Below are 26,478 nucleotides of genomic sequence, written 5' to 3'. Positions count from 1 at the left end.
TATATATATATCACATACACACATATCACATTTTATTTATTGATTCATCTGTTGATGGACATTTAGATTGTTTCCATATTTTGACTATCATAAACAATGTTGCAATGAACATGGGGCTGTAGATATCTCTTTAATATCCTGTTTTCATTTCCACTGGGTATATACCCAGAAGTGGGTTTGGTGGATCATATATGGAAGCTGTATTTTTAATTTTTGAGGAACCTCCCATATGTTTCCCACAGTGGCTGCATCAACTTACTTTCCCACCAACAGTGCACGAGGGTACCCTTTTCCCACATCCTCACCAACACCTGTTGCTCTTTTTTAGTTCTTGAATATGGCCATTCTAACAGGTGTGAGATGATATCTCATTGAGGTTTTGATTTGCGTTTCCCTGATGTTTAGTGATGCTGGGCACTCACAAGAGGCAGTTTTATCAGCTGATACTATGAACTCAGGGGAGCATGGTTTGAGGAAACTGGGAAACAGCTTCAGTTTGGGTTTGTTGTTCAGAACAATTTTCTGGGCCGAGTCTTCTCTATCTAGGGCCTCATCACTCACTCCTTCACTTCAGGAGCTCGCACTTCCAGATCGGCAGGTCGCAGAGGCAGGAGGTCACCAAGTTCCACCGTGAAGCCTTAGAGCTCACAGGTCGTTTCTGTGGTGATTTACCTCTGCTTAATTAATTCTGCCTGCTGGTTCTCTTCTCCCCTTTACCTCTCCCGACCTGAAAGCTCTTTTTCCAGTGTTAGAGTTAGTTGGGTGAGAGGATAGAGATAATAAATATGGATGTTGACATAGTATTTTGTATATATTTCTACATAGGTTTTATCCTTTCATGACTCCCACCATTTGACAATGTACAATTTGACTCTCACTCACTTCCTCCCCCACCTACAATTCCAATTCTTGTAGTTACATTAAAAAAAAAAATGTGGATTACCTGCTCTCGAGCTCTCTAATTTTCTTTTTAGAGAAATATATACTTCAACCAAGATTTGGAGGGCAGTAAGTTAACTTTTGGCATTTTCTTTGGGTTTTGATAAAATTTCTCTGTATTTTTAGAGTCTTTTTTTTTAATAGTAATTCATGGTTTTGATTTTCTGATGTTTTGGTAATTTTCATGGGAAAGAGCAGGGTATATATCTGAATCCCTTTATCTTTTATAAAATGGACACAAATTTGTTTCTGGAATCTTTATTCCTAGACATTTCTAGTCATCAGGGCCTGCACCATTACTACGCTCCTTTCATTACTGGAATTTTGTATTGTATTGCTATCTTAGGGCAAGCCTATTCTCATTATTCTACGTTTTCAAAATAGCTTAGTTAGTTTCCAGCACTTATTTTCCAAAAGAATTTTATAATCAGTGGACAATTCTGAAACAGTTGTATGGGAATTTTGAATATAATTGCATTAAATTTTCAGATAAACATGGAGAGATTTGACATTAACTCAAATAGAAAATCTGATAGTGCAAATAAAATACAGTGTGTAAAATCTGCATGAGATAACATTTATTTGTAAATAACTAAAAAGAAAAATACGTTATTTTATGAGTCAGTGATAATGTTGGGCTTGTTCATGAAGATATTGCCAGAACCCAACACAATGCATGGTACGGACTAGGAACTCAACAATGTAGACTGAATCAACCATTGAATTTAATAAAAATGAATTCCTGTTGTTTTAGAAATAGCATTCTTGGTTTGTAAAACTTAGAAAAGTAACTGTTAACCCTGGTTGGTTCACAAGCAAAAAAACTGATTTAACAAGCAAAAATTGCTTTGAAGCAAACAGTCCAAGAAATGAAGCCCACAAGCACATAATACCCCACCCTTTTGCTTTTTGTAAACATCTGGATCTTTTTTGTGGTGCTCTGCAAATTTTAAAGTGGCTTAATTTAATTGGCTCAAATGTTCTTGGTGGAAAGTGGGAGGAAGAGTAACTTATTTTATGAGTGAACAACAGTATTGTAGATAGCTCAGTTCCTTTACATTTCTGTTTAAAACAAACACATTTGGGTTCTTCTATTAGAGAACTGTGACTTTGTGTGGAGTTGTTGGAACCATAGGTGCTGAGAGTCATATCTGGGAGTTTATGAGTAGAGCTATCAAAATCTACTGAGAACCTTAGCCTAATTTTTTAGGCACTTATCACAGTTGATACATCCCACAATAGTTAATGGGTTTTAGTATTCATTTATTCTGAATTCCTACTACTCCTCTCTAGCTGTTTTCCAGCACAATGAAACAGTTTCCAAATGATGATGAGGGACATTTTCTTACGTTAAGGACTAAAGATCTTAAACTATCGCTAGGATCCAGTGTGTGCTTCTTATATATATGACCTGAATGGAGTGGGAACAGAAAAGATGGACTTTCTTATGGTCCAAAAAGCTAAGAGCAGTCATATCCCACCACTTTTATATTGGGCGGTCAATGTTGAGCTGCCTCAATGTCAAGACATCCCCAAAACAGATCAGTTCAGTTCAGTTGCTCAGTCGTGTCCGACTCTTTGTGACCCCATGAATTGCAGCACGCCAGGCCTCCCTGTCCATCACCAACTCCTGGAGTTTACCCAAACTCATGTCCATTGAGTCAGTGATGCCATCCAACCATCTCATCCTCTGTTGTCCCCTTTTCCTCCTGCCCTCAATCTTTCCCAGCATCAGGGTCTTTTCAAATGAGTCAGCTTTTCGCATCAGGTGGCCAAAGTATTGGAGTTTTAGCTTCAACATCAGTCCTTCCAATGAGCACCTGGGACTGATCTCCTTTAGGATGGACTCAGTCTCAGTCAATTTTATCTGTTACCTTTTTGGAGTTTTGCCTCTATATTGCTAACCATATTACTAAGGATGCACTTGAATGTGGCTATTCTGTGGGCCTTATAACCATGTGAGTTTGATGAACAGTCACCAATTCTGTATTATGCACACATGCACATTTCTCTTGGTTTAACCCTGCTATGTTTACCATCTATAGATGAATGTGGATTCATCTGCCATCTGTAGGTGAATGTAGGTCACCATTCATTTATGAGAAGAGGACCTTATGGAATCAAGAACTGAGAAATTGGCTGCCCCTCCTATCTGCTCTCCTGTTTTGTATTTCCCCTAAGAAGCAAAATCTTCCCCAGTAATGTTGATCTTTCACTCCAGAAAGAGAATCCATCAAAGGTGTGGTATCATGTCCCCATAAATATTCTCATCCTAACTCATGCAGTTCCCCAAAATTTAGAATGTATGTGCATTGATTACCTGATAAATAAGACAAATAATCAATATTTCTGTTGACAATCTGCAGAAACACAAAAGAGGTTTGACCACTTATACAATCAAAAATGAATTTATTGCAGGCCTTGGGTTACCTACTGGGAATAAAGGAATGAACAATATAAATATGTTTCCTAGATCTGAGAATTCCTGATCCCAGGATTTCTGACACCCAGGCTAGTGAGGTCTATAAAATCCAGGATCTTCCAACTTTCTGTATAGGAAAAATCAGCTCACTGTGAAGCCAACCAACCAACCTATCCTACCATACAATGTGATTGAAAAGTGAAAGTGAAAATGGTAGTCACTCAGTTATGTCTGACTCTTTGTGACCCCGTGGATTGTAGCTTGCTAGGCTCCTCTGTCCATGAAATTCTTGAGGCAAGAATACTGGAGTGGATAGCCATAGAGATCAAAAGAGAGGAAATGATCTTTTATCCATTTGACTTGTGTTTGAACTCTTCCCAAATTTCATTATGTGTAGATCCAGTAGTTCTTTGCATCATGTAGCTGCTTAAAACTATTTTAAATCTCCATTAGGTAAATGGGAACACAATGCATGAAAATCTACACTACAGTGGGAGCACTTTATAGTTTTTTAAGATTCTGGTATTTTTTTCCTCTAAACTATCATGTAACCAGTTCTTAATAACTAGTACAGTAGATAAATATTATGAAGAACATGTTGAATTTAAGATGCATATTGTAATTTTACTAAGCATTCTTACTCCTAACTGACTTTCTCTTTGATTGCATACAACTTAGAAAATATAAATGACATAGCAGAATTAAGCAGAAACTAAAACATAACGCTTGAGTAAGCTTTAAGAGTTGGTGATGGACGGGGAAGCCTGGCGTGCTGCAGTCCATGGGGTCGCAAAGAGTCGGACGTGACTGAGCGACTGAACTGAACTGAAAACATAATGCTATAATCATTTTTAGAAATATAAATGTTTTGACTGTGGCATCTTCAGCAAGAATTTGAACATCATCATGGATTATGTATGTACTTTTCTCTCCCTACACTTGATCCCTTGATATCCTCATCCTATTAAAGTTTCAATTTCTACCTTACAAAGAAGATACCCAGGACTAGAATGAATATCCCTAAGTTCTCCATAACCAGAGTCTTGGTTTCACCCTTCTTGTAAAGGTGTTATTTGATTCTTTGCTACCAAATCTATGTTGTTAATAAAGATATAGTTACATGTTTTCAAAACATTCCTTGCAGATGAATCTCTAAATCACCATTAATTCCTTATCTCTTCTCCATGAAGTATTGTATGTAGTCATGGTCTACAGTGTAATTATTCCTAATGGGTAATTACTTTTCTGTACTATATTCAACAGTGATAGTGATAATCAGTTATTCATTCAACAAATACTTATAGAACACATTTCATTTATCAGGCTAATTTGAGACCTAGAGATAAAAGGTAATGAAATGCACCCCATACCCTGAGAATTTTCTTGTCTATTGGCAATGCTTTGATATATAAATGGGTGAAGTCCAATAGAATAGGAATAAAGGTAGAAACAGTGTACTCTATGGATATAGGCAGACACTCATTTTGTCAGGCAGTATTAGGGAAGAAAAACTAAGCTTTGGTATGGTTATTAAAGGATGAAAAGATGTCCAGGCTTAGAAAGAGAGAAAGGGAACATTTGAGGCAGACCTAGTAGCATGTGCAGTGGCCATGGAAGGACAATCTCCTACTGTGGCAATTCACCAAAATGGTGATAAATGGGGCTACAACTTGAGTATGTGGACTAGCTATTGGAAAGTTGTATTGCAGTCACATTTAAAGTGTCTTTGCCTGCCACACTCAAGAGTTTGTGTTTTGTTTTCCAGGCACATGTAAATATCTGGAGTTTTAAGCAGGTGAATGATGGGAATGGATTTTTTATTTAAAAGCAAGATACCTTTGGGAGTTGTGTAGAGGATGGTTTTGAGGAGGAGACTGCAATAAAATCAGAAAGAAAACCAATGTAATAATCCGGGTGAGAACAGATAGAGATCTGAAGCAAGGAAACTCAGTATCTTGGGGAACAAAGGAGGGAAAATCTTCAGAGAAGTTTCTGAGCAAGGATTGGCAGGACTTGTTAATGATTTGGATAGATATCTTTGGAATTTTTGGCTTGGGAGACTGAGTGGATAATGAAAGACAGTAATATAAGTAGGTTAGCAGAGAGGGAGATGAATTTGATCTTAGATACAACAGTTAGAACTGGACATGGAACAACAGGCTGGTTCCAAATAAGAAAAGGAGTACGTCAAGGCTGTATATTGTCACCCTGCTTATTTAACATATATGCAGAGTACATCATGAGAAATGCTGGACTGGAAGAACCACAAGCTGGAATCAAGATTGCTGGGAGAAATCTCAATAACCTTAGATATGCAGATGACACCACCCTTATGGCAGAAAGTGAAGAGGACTCAAAAGCCTCTTGATGAAAGTGAAAGTGAAGAGTGAAAAAGTTGACTTAAAGCTCAACATTCAGAAAACGAAGATCATGGCATCGGATCCCACCACTTCATGGGAAATAGATGGGGAAAGAGTGGAAACAGTGTCAGACTTTATTTTTCTGGGCTCCAAAATGACTGCAGATGGTGACTGCAGCCATGAAATTAAAAGACGCTTACTCCTTGGAAGGAAAGTTATGACCAACCTAGATAGCATATTCAAAAGCAGAGACATTACTTTGCCAACAAAGGTTTGTCTAGTCAAGGTTATGGTTTTTCCAGTGGTCATGTATGGATGTGAGAGTTGGACTGTGAAGAAGGCTGAGCACCGCAGAATTGATGCTTTTGAACTGTGGTATTGGAGAAGACTCTTGAGAGTCCCTTGGACTGCAAGGAGATCCAACCAGTCCATTCTGAAGGAGATCAGCCCTGGGATTTCTTTAGAAGGAATGATGCTAAAGCTGAAACTCCAGTACTTTGGCCACCTCATGCGAAGAGTTGACTCATTGGAAAAGACTTCGATGCTGGGAGGGATTGGGGGCAGGAGGAGAAGGGGATGACAGAGGATGAGATGGCTGGATGGCATCACTGACTCGATGGACGTGAGTCTGGGTGAACTCCGGGAATTGGTGATGGACAGAGAGGCCTGGCGTGCTGCGATTCATGGGATCGCAAAGAGTCGGACATGACTGAGCGACTGAACTGAACTGAACTGATATGCCCATTTACCAGGTTTGTGGAACGTCTATGTGGACATGTCCATTCAGCAATGAGAAATATGAGTTTGTACTGGGCAGAAAGTTGAAGGATGGAATTTTACAAGATCACTAGCAATTGATCACATTAAAAGCCAGGGGCTTCAATTATCTTACATAAACTGTGAAAAAAAAAAAAAGCTATCTTGTTCATTTTTGTATTACTTCAAATTGAACCATGCTCCCAGGTAGCTCAGCTGGTAAAAAATCTGCCTGCAATACAGTAGACCCCAGTTCGATTCCTGAGTTGGGAAGTTCCTCTGGAGAAGGGATAGGCTACCCACTCCAGGATTCTTGGGTTTCCTTAGTGGCTCAGACAGTAAAGAATCCAACTGCAATGAGGGAGACCTGGGTTTGATCCCTGGGTTGGAAAGATCCCCTGGAGGAGGACATGGCAATCCACTCCAGTATTCTTGCCTAGAGAATCTCCATGGACAGAGGAGTCTGGCACGTTACTGTCCATGGGGTCACAAAGAGTTGAACATGACTGAGCGAATAGGAACAGCCTCTTACAGAGTGGTTGAATAGTAATAGTTGACATTGTCTATACCCCCTCATATTTTTGTCTTTTTAACATTATAAAGTCATATGCTCAGACACTTCAGTCATGTCTGACTCTTTATGACTCCATGGACTATAGCCTACGAGGATCCTCTCTCCATGGGCCAGGCAAGAATACTGGAGTGGGTTGCCATGCCCTCCTCCAGGGTATCTTCCCAACCCAGGGACTGAACCCACTTCTCCTATGTCTCCTAGATTGGCAGGTTCTTTACCACTAGTGCCACCTGGGAAGCCCATAAAGCCATATATGATAACTCATTTTCAATTGGTATATTCATTGTGATTCTCTGATCAAAGATTTTACATTTCTAGTCAAAGTAACTCCCTGATTAAGTTTTCCCCTCTTTATTTTCATCTATAGCCAAGGCTAACAATAGTTAAGAATCCCAGTGGTTATAAAATCAACTCCCCCAAATCCTAGCCTTCTCATTCTAAAGTGGAAACCATCAAGGGAAAGAGGGTAGCCCATAAAAATTTATAGTTTATTCTGATAATAAAATATAGTTTCATAGTTAGAAAATAACTCTTAGATATTGCCAATTTCTTTGGGGGAAAGGAACAAATAAAAATATAGTCCAACCAAATGAGATTTAGGCTGATTTATCAGAATAACAGAGAATCTAATCTTTTAAAAAAACGTGTTCAATTTTTAGTTTTTCCTCTCTGGTAGAAGAGAATCTAGTCAATTTTCATGGACCTTAGACAGAATCAAAGATCAGCATGTTGAAGTTAATCAGTAACTCGAAATGCCTTTTTTCATGTGTTTGGAAGAAAGAAAAGAAGACAGATTGCTCTAGAAGTATAAGATGTTATTTCTGCAAAAATAGTTGTATCTCTACCAATTTTAAATGTCAGTTTTCTTCTCCTTAAGTTTATTTTACCTGTCTACTTGGATGAAATTCATAACTATCCATGTCTGAGAAATATTATCTTTTTCTTATACATTTTGCTATAGAGCATTTTGGGCACTGTATGTTGAAAAATTTGAAACTATATTATATAGTAGAAACAATTCAAGACTTAACTTGAAAAAGAGTCACAGATTGGGCTGGAATGAAAATAATATATTTTGGAAAAGCAAACCAGTGAAAGCTGGACATGTTATATTCTAAAATAGTAGGTTACATTTCTTTAATCTTTGAAATAGTATTTAGTTATTATTTTCCCACAAAGTATTATCTATAGATAAGATTTTAAAATGAGATGAGATTTTGGAGGTCATCTAGACCAATTGTACCACTTCAAGGATAAGGAAATATTAAACTTAGAAGCATTAAGTCCCCTTTCCAAGGTCATGCAGAAATTAGTAGCAGAGCACAAATGAGAATTTAACTTGAATGATTCTAGGATATATGTCTCTTTTTACTTCTCATTTGCTGTCTATATTGTCTGAATTTAAAACTAGGGTATATATTATGACAGTCTAATTTGACTCAAATGGAAACAATGAAACAGAGTATTTGAAATCAAAACTGTTGATACTTGATAACTAACACAAAATTTATTTGTGTCTTCATTTTTCTTGTACCCTTTAGTTTGTTCTTCAATGTAAATGGTATATTTTTTGCTTTATCCATTTTCATTATCTTCTTTAAATGGCTAAGCAGAAAAATGAAGAAAACAAAACACCAGTATTCCACACTTAGTGAATAATTTGAATACCATTTAAATCTCCATTAACAAATATTAAGAATCCTCAGTACACATATCATTTAAAGTTAAATATAATAAATCCTTATGATCTGAACTTTATATGCTAAATAATGCAATAATGCATAACATCTTAAAACATAAAAAAAAAAACAAGGAAACAAATAAGCTTCTTTAGAGTTGCTAGCTGGGATGGCAGTATGTATTAAGCAAAAAGAAAGTTGCCATATTCCTAGCTTCCTGAATTCTTGGATCTCACCATCAAAGGTACATTATCCCTTGTGAAACTATAGAGGGGAATAGCCTTTAGTAACCAAGGCTTTGAACCAAGGTAAAAATACAGAATAAGCAACATGTTCCTAAGCAGTCTGAAGAATACATTCTTGAAGAATAAAATCTTAGCCAAAAAGATGTCCTCTGAGTCTGGACTCATTATTCATGGTTTTGAATATTCAGGGTTCACAGGTCCAGCCTGTGCTTGGCAATGATTCTCTGTTTTCCTGAGCCCTATGATGTGCACAGCTGCTTGTAAAATTAAGGAAGTGCTGGAGAAGGTGATGCATGGTAACAACATTTTTAAGTCTTTTTCAGACTTGAAAGGGTGAGAATTTGGAAGAGGTAAGAGCCTATGATGAGAGTCTTAATTAAAAAAAAATATTCACTCCTACTAACTCTAGGAAAGTCATCTAAAATAGTAACTTCTTTCAGATTCTAAACTGAAACATAACTAGTACTTGGCAATTTTTTCGCAGGTCCTTGAGAGCAGCCTAGGAGCCATTAATAACCAGTAGCTGAACCTAAAGAAGCTCAGAGAATCAGTTTGGAAAGCTGAAAACCAAGCTGACTCCAATTCAGTTTCATTTCTTTTAAAAATTATAGTTGATTTACAATGTTGTGTTAGTTTTGGGTGTACAGCATAGCAATTTAGTTACTTGTTCAGTTGCTCAGTTGCGTCCGACTCTTGGTGACCCCATAAACTGCAGCGTGCCAGGCTTCCCTGTCCTTCACTACCTCCTGGAGTTTGCTCAGACTCATGTCCATTGAGTTGGTGATGTTATCTATCTAACATCTCATCCTCTGTTGTCCCCTTCTCCTCTTGACCTCAATCTTCCCCAGCATCTGGGTCTTTTCCAGTAAGCTGGGTCTTCGAATTAGGTGGCCAAAGTACTGGCGCTTCAGCTATAGCATCAGTCCTTCCAGTGAATATTCAGGACTGATTTCCTTTAGAATTGACTGGTTTGATCTCCTTGGTGTTCAAGGAACTCTCAAGAGTCTTCTCCAACACCACAATTCAAAAGCATCAGTTCTTCAATGCTTCTTTATGGTCCAACTCTTGAATCTGTACATGAGTACTAGAAAAGCCATAGCTTAGACTATATGGACGTTTGTTGGCCAAAGTGATGCCTCTGCTTTTTAATATGTTGTCTAGGTTTGTCATAGCTTTTCTTCCAAGGAGCAAGTGCATTTTCATTTCATGGCTGCAGTCACTGTCTGCAGTGATTTTGGAGCCCAGGAAAATAAAATCTGCCACTGTTTCTACTTTTTCACTATCTATTTGCCATGAAGTGATGGGACCAGATGCCATGATCTTAGTTTTTTGAATGTTGAGTTTTAAGTCAGTTTTTCCACTGTCCTCTTTCACTCTCATCAAGAGGCTCTTTAGTTCCTCTTTGCTTTCCGCCATTAGTGTGGTATCATCTGCATAATTGAGGTTGTTGATATTTCTCCCAGCAATCTCGATTCCAGTTTGTGAGTCATCCAGCCAGCATTTCACATGGTGTACTCTGCATAGAAGTTAAATAAGCAGGGTGACGATATACAGCCTTGTTTTACTCCTTTCCCAATCTTGAATCAGTCTGTTGTTTCACATTTGGTTCTGTTTTTTCTTGTCCTGCATACAGGTTTCTCAGGAGACAGTTCAGGTGATGTTTATAGTCTAATAGAGTTTTATATATATATATATCAATTCAGTTCAGTTCAGTCACTCAGTCGTGCCTGACTCTTTGTGACCCCATGAGTTGCAGCACGCCAGGCCTCCCTGTCCATCACCAACTCCAGGAATTCACTCAAACTCACGTCCATCAAGTTGGTGATGCCATCCAGCCATCTCATCCTCCGTCGTCCCCTTTTCTTCCTGCCCCCAGTCCCTCCCAGCATCAGGGTCTTTTCCAGTGAGTCAACTCTTCACATGAGGTGGCCAAAGTACTAGAGTTTCAGCTTTAGCATCATTCCTTCCAAAGAACACCTAGGACTGATCTCCTTTAGAATGGACTGGTTGAATCTCCTTGCAGGCCAAGAGACTCTCAAGAGTCTTCTCCAACACCACAGTTCAAAAGCACAAATTCTTCAGTGCTCAGCTTTCTTCACAGTTCAACTCTCACATCCATACATGACCACTAGAAAAACCATAGCCTTGACTAGATGAACCTTTGTTGGCAAAGTAATGTCTCTGCTTTTTTTTTATATATACATATATTACCATTTTAATCATTTTTAAGTGTACAATAGTTCAGTGGCATGAATTACACTCATCATGTTGTAAAACCATTACCACTATTTCTAAAACTGTTTCATCATCTCAAACAGAAATTCTGCAAACATTAAGTAATAACTACCCATTTCCTCCACATGCCTCTGTAACCTCTAATCTACATTCTGTTTTCATGAATTTGACTATTCTATACATTTTATATAAGTGGTCACAAAATATTTGTCCTTTTGTGTCTGACATTTCATGTGGTATAAATTTTCAAGATTCATAAAAGTTGTAGCATGTATCAGAACTTCATTGCTTTTATGGCTGAATAACATTTCACTGTATGTATAAACCGCATTTTGCTTATTTATTCACCTGTTAATGGACATGAGTTGTTTCCACCTTTTTTTCTATCGTGAATAATATTATTATGACCCTGTGCCTGTGCTCGTGCATGCATGCTAAGTCGCTTCAGTCATGTCCGACTCCCTGTAACCGCACAGACCGCAGCCCGCCAGGCCTCCCCATCCATGGGGCTCTCCAGGCAAGAACCCCGGAGTAGGCCGCCATCACCTCCTCCAGAGGATCCTCCTGATGCAGGGATCGAACCTGAGTCTCCTGTGTCTCCTCCATTGCAGGTGGATTCTTTACTGCTGAGCCACTGGGGAAGCCCCATTATGAACAAGGTTATACAAATATCTGTTTCCACTGTTTCCCCATCTATTTCCCATGAAGTGATGGGTCCGGAAGCCATGATCTCTGCTTTTTAATATGCTATGTAGGTTGGTATACACACACACCATTTTTCAGATTCTTTTCTCTTATAGGTTATTACAAAATATTGAGTGTATTTACCTATACTACTAAGAATAGGACCTTATTGTTCATCTATTTAATATATATTAGTGTATATATATTAATCCCAAATTCCTAATTTATTCCCTTCCTTTCCCTTCCCGCTTTGGTAACCATAAATTTCCTTTCTATGTCTGTGGGTCTATTTCTGTATTGTAAATAAGTTCATTTGTATCTTTTTTTTTTTTAGATCCCACCTATAAGTTATATTGTATTTGTCTTTCTCTGTCTGACTTACTTCAGTTAGTATGATAATATCTTGGTCCATCCATATTGCTGCAAATGGCATTCTTTCATCCTATTTTTTTAGCTGAGTAGTATTCAACTGTATACATATACCACATCTTCTTTGTCCATTCATCCGCTGGTATACGTTTAGGTTGCTCCCATGTCTTGGCTGTTGTGAATAGTGCTGCAGTGGACACTGGGGTGCATGTATTCTTTCAAACTATTGTTTTCTCTGGATATGTGCCCTGGAGTGGGGTTGCAGGATTGTATGGAACTCTGTTTTTCTTTCTTATACAGACTCTTTTAGTTCTCTCTTCCCAGTGTTCCCCATGTTGTGTTTCCAACTAATCCCACCTTTTCACCTTCTGAAAGGTACATGTCCATGGTCCTTCAAAGCATAATGGAAAGATAGCTAGAGCAGGTAGAATGTGAGTTTTGTCACTCACGGACTTTGGGAAGATGGGTAGATGAGTACCTTATTTAATTTTTCTGAGTCACAATTTTCCCATCTTTAGTATAATCTGATAGCATCTGTCTTTTAGGTTTCTCTTGTGAGGGCTAAATATGGCAGAAAAAGTACTCAGAACATAGAAAGCATAATTATATAAGCTCCACCTCCTTAACTATGTGGCAAAAACCCTAGTCAAGGGTTAAGATTCTTTAGTTCCACTTCAGACATCTTCAATTCCACAATGTTTATCTTAGCCCCCTAACCAAATGGACAGCAGCTGGTTTTGGATGGAAATGAACAATGGGTAAGACAGATTTTCTCCCCTTTATACCTGAGATGAGTTCTGCTCAGAGAAACCATACTCCTGTTGATCTAACCTTATGGATATTACACATATTCATGCTTATCAGACCTTTGTTCATCGCCTCCAAAGCTAGCCCGTCTGAGCCCGATGGCTTTTCCCTCTTCCTCTTGCCTCTCCTGTTGGCTTCTATCCCAAATATTTCCAGTATGCTTATGAACTTTCATTCTCTTTTAAGTAACCCTCTCATTGTCATTTTGCTTTGATTGAACTTTGTTTCTGCCACAAAGATACCAGTTCTTTTTTTGCCATGCTAAATCCAAGATGCAGTTATCAAACCTCATCTTAGTTGGATTCTCACCACTTCCACTGCTACTACCCTTGTCCAAGACACCATCATTTTTTGCCCAAAACGATACATAGGTCTAGAAGCCAAGGATCTCTGCGTCTGCCTTTACCTCCCTATCATGCATTCTCAACGCTGCATCCAGAGTGATCCTTATAAATGAAAGTCAGATCACTCTGTTACTACCTCAGAGCAAGGACCAAGCCACTTTATCTGTGAATCTCTGGTATTAATCATTGGAATTTAGCAAACACTCAAAAAATATTTTGCCAAGCCTCAAAAACTAATAGAAGAAAGAGGAGGAAGAAATAATTGAATCACTTGCCACATCCTCTTTTAACCTCTTCAATATCTGTAACAATGCCTTATTTTGCTCTTAAGTTCACATCATTTTGTTTGCTAAACAAAACCATCATTAACAGAGGTAGGGCAAACTTCTAAACTGAGACCCAGAGAGGTTAAGCGATGTGCCTAAGGTAATAAGGACAGTGGCATTGGGAGCTTGGCCTTGAACTGAGCCTTGTTCCCCCAAAAAGCATGCTTTTCCTATTATGCCAAGTTTTACATAAAGTTTTGTGGGGTCTCCAGGCTTGTCTGTCCCAAGGTGTGATTCTACAATATGTATCGTCTTTGGAAATATCTCCTGTAAAGATCAAAATTTGAAATTATGGGAAACCATAAGTGGACATGGGCCCTTGACAGCCAGCTTGAACCCTCCTAACAAAAAGCCTCTTTTCTGTATCCCATCTTGAGAGTGCACATCATTCAATACAGAACCTCAGAAACAGAGAGTATTATTATATGCTTGCAAATCGTCTCAAGCAAGCTTTAAAATCTGTTGATAAAAATGGTTTATTGAATAGGAAACCTGATTTGGCTATTGTCTGTATACTCATTATTACGTTACGTTGGTATACTCTGGAGAAAAATTGGCAGAAAGCATCTAACTTATTAAATATCCCAAAGAAATTTAATTTTTTGGTCTGAATTGATAATAGGAAGTATTGATGCTAAAATTCTAGAAGCTGTGTTCGAGATGAATTCATAGTGTGACAAGATCTGGGACTAACATAAAGTACTTTACCTTGTAAGTAATCATCTTCCTTCAGCCCAATGCTACCACTGGAAGAGGTTGTGGGGCAGAGTGAAAAAGAGGAGGGAGGCAGGGTTGATTTCATTATGGGCTTTGTAGAGAATGGCTTATTAAGCAACAAAACTACAGTGACAAGAGCAACAATAAAACTTTACTTTTCCAAAGTGTGCAGAAGATTAGGATGATATGGAAATACATTTCAGAACAGATTTGGAGTGGGTAGCCTTTCTCTTCTCCATGGCATCTTCCCAACCCAGGGATTGAACCCAGGTCTCCCACATTATAGGTGGATTCTGTACCAGCTGAGTTATAAGGGAAGCCCAAGAATGCTGGAGTGGGTAGCCTATCTCTTCTCCAGCGGATCTTCCCAACCCAGGAATCAAACTGGGGTCTCCTGCATTGCAAGTGGATTCTTTACCAACTGAGTCACAAGGGAAGCCCAAGAATGCTGGAGTGGGTAGCCTATCTCTTCTCCAGTGGATCTTCCCAACCCAGGAATCAAACTGGGGTCTCCTGCATTGCAAGTGGATTCTTTACCAACTGAGCTATGAGGGAAACCCTCTGAACAGTGTTACTCTTTCCAAATTGATAACTGTGGTCAAATAGATTTTCATGATTCTTTACAAGGGACTCTCTTAAGGATCCTAGTTGGCAGTTTCAGTTTCTGCCACATAAAATTGACTGCTGTAGTTTATTTTCTCATGTAAGTTTGTCCCATGGCCTGAACTAGATTGTGATAAGAAACTCTTGTTCCTGGTATGTCTTCACACTCATTCAAGCTCTCACATCTCTATATAATTCTGTGGCTCTAAAAGATGCCCAGTAAAACCTTTTGAGAAATTTACTTTCCAGTCCAAGAGTATCCTATCCAGATTTGAGGGCTTTTGGCCACTGACAGTTGAATCCACACAAACAAAAGTATTTTTATACAATGTCTCAAAAACTTTTTAAAGTGATAGGCCTCCACCATCTGACCTCAGAATCTTTATTTATGGCACTTCCGGTAGGTTGACAACAATTGCAATAGAATCACATTTTCTCTTTCCAGAGGTGGATCTAAAGGACAGAGCACACAGTTTCCCCAAGGTCACTGTCAGAAACAAGAGGGTTCCTCTACTTAAAGTTAGAGAGCTTGGGCTCCCTGTTTCTTGATGGGACCACTGTGAACCTTGCTTAAAGACAAAGGATCACTCACTAAACAAAGAAATCACTTGGGCATTCACATGAATACATGAATAGCTACAGCTGTCATTGGGACAAGGCTTTTCTTGTACAAGATTCTGAAACCTGTTAAAGGCTCCTTTGGTTCATTCTGATGCCATGGTCTGGCAACCCTGACATGCTCCACTCACTAACATCCTAGGAAGCATTCCTACAGGGGGCAACAGGTCCCACAGGGCCTATTTCACTTGTCCACAGCCAGAAGAAAGTCTGAGCATCTGGGGGAGAGTGTTATGTAAGCAAAGGAAGAAAGCATCATTGTCAGCAGTTTTTCTGGAAGAATGCTTTGTCCGTGCAGATTCGACATGTATAATAATTAAGTGTAATGCCTTTGTTTCTAACTATACACTATAGTTGGAAAAAGCATGATCATAGTCAATTAAAAACGACTTGAAAATATATACTGAGATACTTCAGTGGGCTACATTATCTCTGTGAAGACAGAGAATAAAACAATTGAAATTTTAGAATTGGAAAGATCTGAGTTACTATCTGAACTAAGCAAATTATAAAAGCTGTGTGAATCTGAGCAAGTGGATTTATTTTTCCTGAACTTTATTTGCATCATCTGTAAAGCATGTATAAGAAGAACTACCTCATTAAAATGAGATTTTGTTGGCAAACCACATAAAACACTGCATGTCACTCTGTAAATGTCCAATAACTAATACTATCCAATTCTTAATGTATGATTCTACATTTAAAAGCTGTCCAGATTTCAAAAGCTAACAAAATTATGCCAGAAATAAGAAAGGTTACTGGAGGAAAGGAGAAGTCATTATGTAAAAAAGGAAAAGTCATTAATTTATTTGGCTATACATACATTTTAAAACCATTCAGTAGGTTTACTTATTTAAGCTTTGTAGGTTTTGTCACTCTTATTTGGAATTTTGAAAAATGCATCAAAGATATCTTCCTAAAATTTCTTTTCACAGCTCAAGACCATTCATTCAGATATGACCTAAATCAAATCCCTTATGATTATACAGTGGAAGTGAGAAATAGATTTAAGGGCCTAGATCTGATAGATAGAGTGCCTGATGAACTATGGAATGAGGTTCATGACATTGTCCAGGAGACAGGGATCAAGACCATTCCCATAGAAAAGAAATGCAAAAAAGCAAAATAGCTGTCTGGGGAGGCCTTACAAATAGCTGTGAAAAGAAGAGAAGTGAAAAGCAAAGGAGAAAAGGAAAGATATAAACATCTGAAAGCAGAGTTCCAAAGAATAGCAAGAAGAGATAAGAAAGCCTTCTTCAGCGATCAGTGCAAAGAAATAGAGGAAAACAACAGAATGGGAAAGACTAGAGATCTCTTCAAGAAAATCAGAGATACCAAAGGAACATTTCATGCAAAGATGAGCTTGATAAAGGACAGAAATGGTATGGACCTAACAGAAGCAGAAGATATTAAGAAGAGATGGCAAGAATACACAGAAGAACTGTACAAAAAAGATCTTCACGACCCAGATAATCACGATGGTGTGATCACTGACTTAGAGCCAGACATCCTGGAATGTGAAGTCAAGTCGGCCTTAGAAAGCATCACTATGAACAAAGTTAGTGGAGGTGATGGAATTCCAGTTGAGCTATTCCAAATCCTGAAAGATGATGCTGTGAAAGTGCTGCACTCAATATGCCAGCAAATTTGGAAAACTCAGCAGTGGCCACAGGACTGGAAAGAGTTTTCATTCCAATCCCAAAGAAAGGCAATGCCAAAGAATGCTCAAACTACCGCACAATTGCACTCATCTCACACACTAGCAAAGTAATGCTCAAAATTCTCCAAGCCAGGCTTCAGCAATACGTGAACCATGAACTTCCTGATGTTCAAGCTGGTTTTAGAAAAGGCAGAGGAACCAGAGATCAAATTGCCAACATCCGCTGGAGCATAGAGAAAGCAAGAGAGTTTCAGAAAAACATGTATTTCTGCCTTATTGACTATGCCAAAGCCTTTGACTGTATGGATCACAATAAACTGTGGAAAATTCTTCAAGAGATGGGAATACCAGACCACCTGATCTGCCTCTTGAGAAATTTGTATGCAGGTCAGGAAGCAACAGTTAGAACTGGACATGGAACAACAGACTGGTTCCAAATCGGAAAAGGAGTCTGTCAAGGCTGTATATTGTCATCCTGCTTATTTAACTTATATGCAGAGTACATCATGAGAAACGCTGGACTCGAAGAGACACAAGCTGGAATCAAAATTGCCGGGAGAAATACCAATAACCTCAGATATGCAGATGACACCACCCTTATGGCAGAAAGTGAAGAGGAACTCAAAAGCCTCTTGATGAAAGTGAAAGTGGAAAGTGAAAAAGTTGGCTTAAAGCTCAACATTCAGAAAACGAAGATTATGGCATCCGGTCCCATCGCTTCATGGGAAATAGATGGGGAAAGAGTGGAAACAGTGTCAGACTTTATTTTTCTGGGCTCCAAAATCACTTCAGATGGTGACAGCAGCCATGAAATTAAAAGATGCTTACTCCTTGGAAGGAAAGTTATGAGCAACCTAGATAGCATATTCAAAAGCAGAGACATTACTTTGCCAACAAAGGTTTGTCTAGTCAAGGCTATGGTTTTTCCTGTGGTCATGTATGGATGTTAGAGTTGGACTGTGAAGAAGGCTGAGCGCTGAAGAATTGATGCTTTTGAACTGTGGTGTTGGAGAAGACTCTTGAGAGTCCCTTGGACTGCAAGGAGATCCAACCAGTCCATTCTGAAGGAGATCAGCCCTGGGATTTCTTTGGAAGGAATGATGCTAAAGCTGAAAGTCCAGTACTTTGGCCACCTCATGCGAAGAGTTGATTCATTGGAAAAGACTCTGATGCTGGGAGGGACTGGGGGCAAGAGGAGAAGGGGATGACAGAGGATGAGATGGCTGGATGGCATCACTGACTTGATGGACGTGAGTCTGAGTGAACTCCGGGAGTTGGTGATGGACAGGGAGGCCTGGTGTGCTGCGTTTCATGGGGTCGCAAAGAGTTGGACATGACTGAGTGACTGATCTGATCTGATATATATATATATATATATATATAAAATGCAAATATATATATGGACACATATATATATCACACATATATAGATGGATGTTTGGATTTTACACATATATATTAATATACACACATGTCTCTTTTGGATTTTAGCTGAAATATTTTTCTCTTTTATTTAGAATTTATGAAAATGTTTACATTTATGGCATGTCTGGTTGGAGACTAAGGTAGTTCTCCTGTCTTCTCTTGAATATTATAGAGTATGTGCATATGTATTTAAATATATATATATATATATACATCTTAAAAATCTTCAAATGTCACATAATATAGTTCAGATGCAAGAAACCAAAACTGATTAAACAAGCATTTCTTCCCTGACTTTTAAAGAGACAGTTACTGGGGTGTTTACCACCAAACTCATGAAGGGAGATGCATCTCAGCTTTGAGGACCATACAGGCTATTTTAACCCTGTTGATTAAAATAAAAATCAGACTTTCATTCCTCATGTTTTGGTACTTGGTATAAATCATCAAGGTACTACATTGATCTTACAGAGCACATGCAGCTATTTGCAGTAGGTGCTGGTAAGGAGAAGCAGAATATTGTTTATATTAAATGAGATAACATGCATAAAGAGTTTATCTCAGTTATTCTGCACAAGTATTTATATAGAAACTGCCTTTCCCTATGTTCACTTAAAAAGTTTAGCAGTTATAATTTAGATTCATTACTTGAAGTGATGTAATATTTCATGGCTGCAATTACATAAGACAGAGGAGAAATAAAGAGGAAAATAGTTAGAAACCATCTTTGACTACTCTGCTTCTCTGGTGACTCAGATGGTTAAGAATCCACCTGCAATGCAGAAGACCTGGGTTCAATCCCTGGGTTGGGGCAATCCCCTGGAGAGGGAATGGCAACCCACTCCAGTATTCTTGCTTGGAGAATTCCATGGCAGGGGAGCCTGGTGGGCTATAGTCCATGGGGCTACAAAGAGCTGGACATGACTGGGCAACTAACACTTGACCGAAATACATGCATCTGTTATAACTGATCTTGCTCCCTCTTTATAGGTATTTGTGAAGTAGTACAGATGAGATAAGATCTTGATCTATTAACAACAAATATTTCTATTTGCTTTTTATAATTAAAAATCCTTTTATGGGAAGTATTTCTCTCCTTTGGAGTAGGAAAGGCACATCCATGAAAGCAGAGACAACAACAACAAAAAAATCAGACAAATTTGTCTTCATCCCTTTACATATTATTATCTTGGCATTTTATTTTAAATACAAATTTCTTAATAGCATATATGCAATAGAGGGTCAACAGCAAGATTCAGATACACATATTGACTCTGATTTTCAGTTACTGAATCTATTAAAACTCTTCTGTGTGCTTCTCAGAATATTTGAGAATTAAGATAGACAACTTAGAATCACATGTTTGCATGACTGACTCAGTTTTCCCTCAAATAAAAAAATGTTTGTTAATGGCTGTGCTATTTATAGAAAATACTTATCCATTGAGCAGTCAGATTTCATAGAATGTACATTTAGTCTTTTAAGATAGGCATTGATTTTGAAATGAGCTTACACGTCCTTGCATTTTCTTTGACATACATATATATATATGAGGTGTAGAGCTTCCCTAGTGGCTCAGAGGGTAAAGAATCTGCCTGCAACTCAAAATGGATTAAAGATCTAAACATAAGACCAGAAACTATAAAACTCTTAGAGGAGAACATAGGCAAAACACAATTCGACATAAATCACAGCAGGATCCTCTATGACACACCACCCAGAATATTGGAAATAAAAGCAAAAATAAACAAATGGGATCTAATTAAAATTAAAAGCTTTTGCACAACAAAAGAAACTATAAGCAAGGTGAAAAGACAGCCTTCAGAATCGGAGAAAATAATAGCAAGTGAAGCAACTGACAAACAACTAATCTCAAAAATATACAAGCAACTCCTGCAGCTCAATTCTAGAAAAATAAACGACCCAATCAAAAAATGGGCCAAAGAACTAAATAGACATTTCTCCAAAGAAGACATACAGATGGCTAACTAACACATGAAAAGATGCTCAACATCACTCATTATCAGAGAAATGCAAATCAAAACCACAATGAGGTACCATTTCACACCAGTCAGAATGGCTGCAATCCAAAAGTCTACAAGCAATAAATGCCGGAGAGGATGTGGAGAAAAGGGAACCCTCTTACACTGTTGGTGGGAATGCAAACTAGTACAGCCACTATGGAGAACAGTGTGGAGATTCCTTAAAAAACTGGAAATAGAACTGCCATACGACCCAGCAATCCCACTGCTGGGAATAGACACCGAGGAAACCAGAATTGAAAGAGACACGTGTACCCCAATGTTCATCGCAGCATTGTTTATAATAGCCAGGACATGGAAGCAACCTAGATGTCCATCAGCAGACGAATGGATAAGAAAGCAGTGGTACATATACACAATGGAGTATTACTCAGCCATTAAAAAGAATACATTTGAATCAGTTCTAATGAGGTGGATGAAACTGGAGCCGATTATACAGAGTGAAGTAAGCCAGGAAGAAAAACACCAATACAGTATACTAACGCATATATATGGAATTTAGAAAGATGGTAACAACAACCCTGTATGCGAGACAGCAAAAGAGACACAGTTGTATAGAACAGTCTTTTGGACTCTGTGGGAGAGGGAGGGGGGTATGATTTGGAAGAATGGCACTGAAACATGTATAATATATGTGAAACGAATCACCAGTCCAGGTTCGATGCAGGATATAGGATGCTTGGGGCTGGTGCACTGGGATGACCCAGAGGGATGGTATGGGGAGGGAGGTGGGAAGGGGGTTCAGGACTGAGAACACATGTACACCCGTGGCGGATTCATGTTGATGTATGGCAAAACCAATACAATATTGTAAAGTAATTAGCCTCCAATTAAAAAAAAAAAAAAAAGAATCTGCCTGCAATGCAGGAGACCCAGGTTTGATTCCTGGGTTGGAATGATCCCCTGAAGAAGGGAATGGCAACCCACTCCAGTATTCTTGCCTGGGAAATTCCATGAGCAGAGAATCCTGGGGCCTACAGTCCATGGGGTCGCAAAGAGTCAGACACGAATGAGTCACTAAGCAAATATGAGGGGTAATAAAGTTTCTTTATGACTTTTGATTCTTTAATAAACTTGCAATAAACTGTGTCTAACATGTACCAGTCCTAAAGCAGGATGCTGGTGATTCAAAGGGAAGCAGGTGTGGCCTTACTCTCAAGAAGCTCACAGGCTAAAGAGGAGATGAACATATGGAGACATACCTCTATTACAGTGAGGTGAGGCCATCTGGACCACGTAGACACAAAACTTATAGGCACATAAAGATGGAGGTTCCTGATGCTGCTGAGGTGAGTGGCAGTGACAAAGCATCCTCAAAGGAGGTGTCTTTTGGCCTGGGTTTTGAAATAGAGCTAAGGGTTCTGCAGGTGGAATAAAATCTCGGATAATAAGGGCATCCTTATCAACGGGACCAGAATGTATATGCAATGCCAAAGAGGCCTGAAACTGGTGTGCCTTGTGATCTGTCTCATTGCTTTTAATTTATATATGTTAAGAGTTGGAAAAACTGAAGTGCTTTCACTAATAAAGATACCTGAAACATCTACTACAGGATGTTTACCAAGTGAGTCATTGTAGCGGTTCCTGTTGCGGTTGAATTTTTTGTTTTTAACCTCAAAACTCTAGAGTGAAAAGTGTCACTTCTATTCCCACGGGTCAACTCTTCAGTGATTGGTAACTTTTATCTTTCACCTGGACTCTTGCCTGAAGCTTCCACTCCAGTCTTTGACCCATACAACATGTTACTACCAGAGGTACTGTTTTGCTTAGAGCTTTCATTTCTGAAAGACAGGTGATCCTACATTGTCTTAAAACATCAAGGACTCCCCATTAGGTACATGATTAAGTCTTACCTGTGGGAGACAATGTTCTTCACAAACTTGACCCCAAGAATTCTTCCCAACTTTTTTCCAAGCTCTATTCCCAGTCCCTTAAACTTACACTGTCATGAATGACTCATTGTTCTCCCATACTCTGCACCTTTGTCTAACTCATGGCTTTGTGCATGAAACAATTTCACATGTTGAGATAAAGGTAACTTGCTACCTTGTTGGAGCCCTGGGTGGAAGGGGAGCAGGAGAAGAATATGAGGCTGTTGAGATAATAGATGTGGACTAGATGACTTGCAAATGCGAGAAGTTTTGGTTCTATTCTTCCTTTACTACGTGTGTGCTCAGTCATGTCTGCCTCTTTGTGACCCTGTGGACCGTAGCCCACCAGGCTCCTCTGTCCATGGGATTTCCCTGTCAAGAAAGCTGAAATGGGTTGCCATTTCCTACTCCAGGGGATCTTCCCCACCCAGAGTTCAAATCTGAGTCTCTTGTATCTCCTGCGGCAGGTAGACTCTTTACCAATGGCACCACCTGGGAAGCCCATTCTTTATTTACAGTACTTCTCAAACATTTTGTCTGTTCCAAAGTATCCCAAAGAAGTGAGAAGACTATCCTGTCTGCCACCATAGGCTTTGGCTGGAGAGGCATCACAAGTGAAAAATTTATTTGACGTCTCCTTTCATATTTTTGCTTTCTGTTGTGTATTCTACTTGTTTCAATACTAAAGGCATATGTTACATTCCTTGCCATTAAGTAAAATTGAGTTCCCAAGAAGATGTTATCCTGAGGTGTTCAATTCCCCTGGCACACTGCCAGGACTCCTGAGGAATGTGTATTTCAGACTCAGAAGCACAACCTGGGGGCGGGGAACAAATGGTAGGACTGAAAAAGGTGGTGCCAGCAACAGACTTGTGGTTAAAAGTTTTCAATTGAGAGAAAAGGAGTGCATCAGTGTCACTGAAATGTGGTCATTCTGATGGTGGCTCAGAAGGTGAATTGAAGACATGGGGATGTAAGAGGAATGATCGATTGATTGTTATAGGTACCAACTGGATGGCAATACAAATGCCTGAAGAAAATTCTCAGCTCTTGGTTTTGGTATTTGAATAGATAGTATAATTATTTATCACAATAAATACAAAAATAGAAGATTTTCAACTTTGCACATGAAAGTTGAGATGATTTTGGAATGTACAGATAGAGACATTTGGTAGAATAATAAATATCAGATTTGGAAATCAGGAGATAAGTTGCTCATTTACATCTATCTCTCTAATCAATCATTCATTTACCTATGTATCTAATCAATTACATATCTATCTATCTATCCACCTACCTACCTGTGTGCTCAGTCGCTTCAGTCGTGTCTGACTCTGCGACCCCACGGATCATAGCCCGCAAGGTTCCTCTGTCCACGGGATTCTCCCCGCAAGAATACTGGAGTGAGTTACCATGCCCTCCTCCAAGGGATCTTCCCAACCCAGGGATCATACCCAGGTCTACTGCATTGCAGGCAGATTCTTTACCATCCAAGCTATCAAGAAAGCCCATTTACCTACCAAACTGCCCTTTATCTATTATTTATCTATTTATAGTTGGGAATTGTCTTTAAGTGGAAACCAAAGCCATGAGAATTGATGAAATTGCCCCCAAATTAATGTAGGTTCAGAAAGAGAAAGTGTTTCACAGAAGGGAAAAAAAAAAAGAGGGCCCTAAAGAAAATAAAGCTAATAAGGGAGAAGAAAGAAAGGTCTATGAGGGAATGGTAACACTATAAACACATTTAGAGACCGTCTAACATAAAGTTTTATTTTATAAATTAAGTCAAGGTTTACAAATAATGAAGGATTACCCTAAGAACATTTTTATTTTCAATTCCTGGTTGCATGTTCTTACCATATTTTAATTGATCTCAATTTATCAATAAAATTTATAGTGCTTTATGAGTTTCCCATCCACCATGGCAAATAGCTAAGTGTTTCACAAAGAGCAGTTACTCAATACAGTTTTTTAAAACAAATTAATTAATTAAAAAATACCTTGTGGGAATAAGAGTAAATAATAACTTTATTTGGGGCAGATCAAATCAAAATGTAAGCCTAGTAGTGGAATATATAAAAAAATCACAGCCCTGTATCTTAAAGTAGCAGTGGAAAAATAACCACCTAAGACCCACTGCAAAGGGAATTTTCATAACTTTTCCCCAGACACTTCTCTGCAGAAGGGTTATTTTTGGCCCTTGTTCAGCTTCCCTGAGAACTTCTTTCTTTGGTTTCAGAGTTCTCTTTCTCAAATCCTCTTCCACGTCAGTGCCCTAATCCTCCTGCTTCGACACCACACCCAGCCCTGCTTTCCCCAAGTGCCCACACTTCTACATGAGCCCGAAACCCCAGTCACAGATGGCAGAGGAAAGAGTCAGCCAGCGATCTCAGGTCGGCTTCTGGTCTACGTGGCTACATCCTGCTAGATGTGGATGACGACTGTGTACTTTCCTAGGAGGGTCACTCGGTACCAGGGTTTGGTCCCGTTCTGGTTGGGAGTTCCAGGATGGAATGGAAATAGCATGTTCCTACACTCAGAGTGTCAGCAGGTGGGTGGCTCCCCTGGAACAGAGCCCATTTTCTATAGGGCTTTTCTGTCCTTGGGCGAAGAGAAGTGGAAGCATTCAAAATGCTGCCCAGGCTGATTCTCTAGGCATAAAAAGCAGTGGGCTTGATTCTTTGCGATTGTTCTCCAAGTAATGATTAGGTTGAACAAGGCAGCATTTGCCTTTTCTAAAATACAGGGGAACCACTCTCTTGGCTTCTGAGAAAACTGAAAGTGGCCGCTTGCCAGAGATTTCTGCAGCTTCCTGGCTTGGTGGGTGGAAAAAATAGCACAGACCAACGTGAGGGAAACAGAGACTCTTCTTCCAGCACGTGCCCATGATGGCTCCCCAGCAACGCCGGGCAGATGGTGAAGATCACCTTGGTGGCATTTTCTGCAGAAATCGGAGTCTGTGTGCAGGAAGCCTCCAACGAAAGGGGGTCTCAGGCTGAGGTGTGCAGTCTCCAGTCAGGAGTCAGGGTGATGCGGCTGAGATCTGCATCTGTGTGCGGCGAGTCTGAGAGGCACATCTGACAGGCTGCTAACAACAGCCATTCGCAGCGTTCAAAGGATGAGGGAGGGTCAGAGGAGCTAATTACTTAAGGTAAAAAAAAAACTAAATGCTCAGAGGAGTTAACTGGTATTCCGTAATTAATTTAAGAAAAGACTCTTTTGGTTGAAAAATATGATCTTAATATAGACATCAGTAGTGTGAATGCCATCCGTGGTTATTGCTTTCTGTGAAAATTATCATATTGTACTGATAATGAGTTTGGCGACAGGAAGCTATGTTCTTTTGACCGGATTTCAAAGAAAATAAATTGAGAGTGCAGAAAAGACAAAGCGGAGAAAACAATATCTTTGATATCTTGCTTATTACAGTGCAGTAGAATGGATATCACAAATGCGCTTGGTGATAAGGATGGCTTAGATTGCTCTGCCTTGAAAAGACCATATAATAGAAAAGAGTTTTCTTGTTGCTACAGATTTTCTGGTATACAACGATGACACAGATTAAATAGGAGCATTTGACTGTGATGATAACACTTTGAAAAAAATATTGGAGACACAATGTGGAGGAATCTTTGAAATCATTAATTGAATTTTTCTCTGTGATCCATTTTCTGGCACATATCAAGATGTACCAGCCGTACATGTAGGTGAAAAAGGCCATGAAATGCCATAAGCATCCTACCTGATTTTTTCTTATCCGCCCAAATTGACCTCAAGTTGTGAGGGGCTAAGGGACTAAGTC

The sequence above is a fragment of the Bubalus bubalis genome, chromosome 13 (assembly GCF_019923935.1).
Source record: "Bubalus bubalis isolate 160015118507 breed Murrah chromosome 13, NDDB_SH_1, whole genome shotgun sequence".
Taxonomy (NCBI): domain Eukaryota; kingdom Metazoa; phylum Chordata; class Mammalia; order Artiodactyla; family Bovidae; genus Bubalus; species Bubalus bubalis.
This window is presented reverse-complemented; position numbering follows the sequence as displayed.